Raw genomic sequence first — 476 nt, 5'->3', positions numbered from 1 at the left:
AATATATGTATAGGTATATAAGTATTAGATTAATTAAAAAGTTGTTTCTATAATTGTATTTTGAACTAATACTATTAGCTTTCATTTTGAAACAGGGCCCTGGAAACCTGTTGATAATTTTGATAGCTAAGGATCTATACTTTCAGGATGTGTACTATAATTTTGTTCGATTTTTTTTTCTATAAGGAAGTGGGTGTACTTCAGTAAAAATAGGAGGTTACCCTAATATGTCCTTTCGATTCCCAGGAAGGCCATATTAGGACACCATTTGTTTCCTGTTGTTTTAGAGCATATTTTTTCATCATAATAATGCCTTTTTTTTTTTTATACTAGATCAGCCTGGTGGACCTTACATGGTTGATATAACTTATCTTAGATATATTTTTTAACAGTTGATTATGAGGGGGTATAGTCATAAAAATGACACCCCTAACTTTATAAAATGTTCTTATTAAAAGAAAAAAAAATAATAATAT

At 28.4% G+C, this 476-nt stretch overlaps 1 long non-coding RNA gene across 1 annotated transcript in view; it reads left to right on the top strand.

Annotated features, from left to right (window-relative positions):
• LOC136796993 (uncharacterized) overlaps positions 1–476 on the top strand; it is a 201391-nt gene that overhangs the window by 101888 nt on the left and 99027 nt on the right. The window lies entirely within an intron of this gene.

This window comes from Halyomorpha halys, unplaced genomic scaffold (assembly GCF_000696795.3).
Source record: "Halyomorpha halys isolate HHAL.00 unplaced genomic scaffold, Hhal_1.1 Scaffold491.1, whole genome shotgun sequence".
NCBI classification, from domain to species: domain Eukaryota; kingdom Metazoa; phylum Arthropoda; class Insecta; order Hemiptera; family Pentatomidae; genus Halyomorpha; species Halyomorpha halys.
This window is presented reverse-complemented; position numbering and strand designations above follow the sequence as displayed.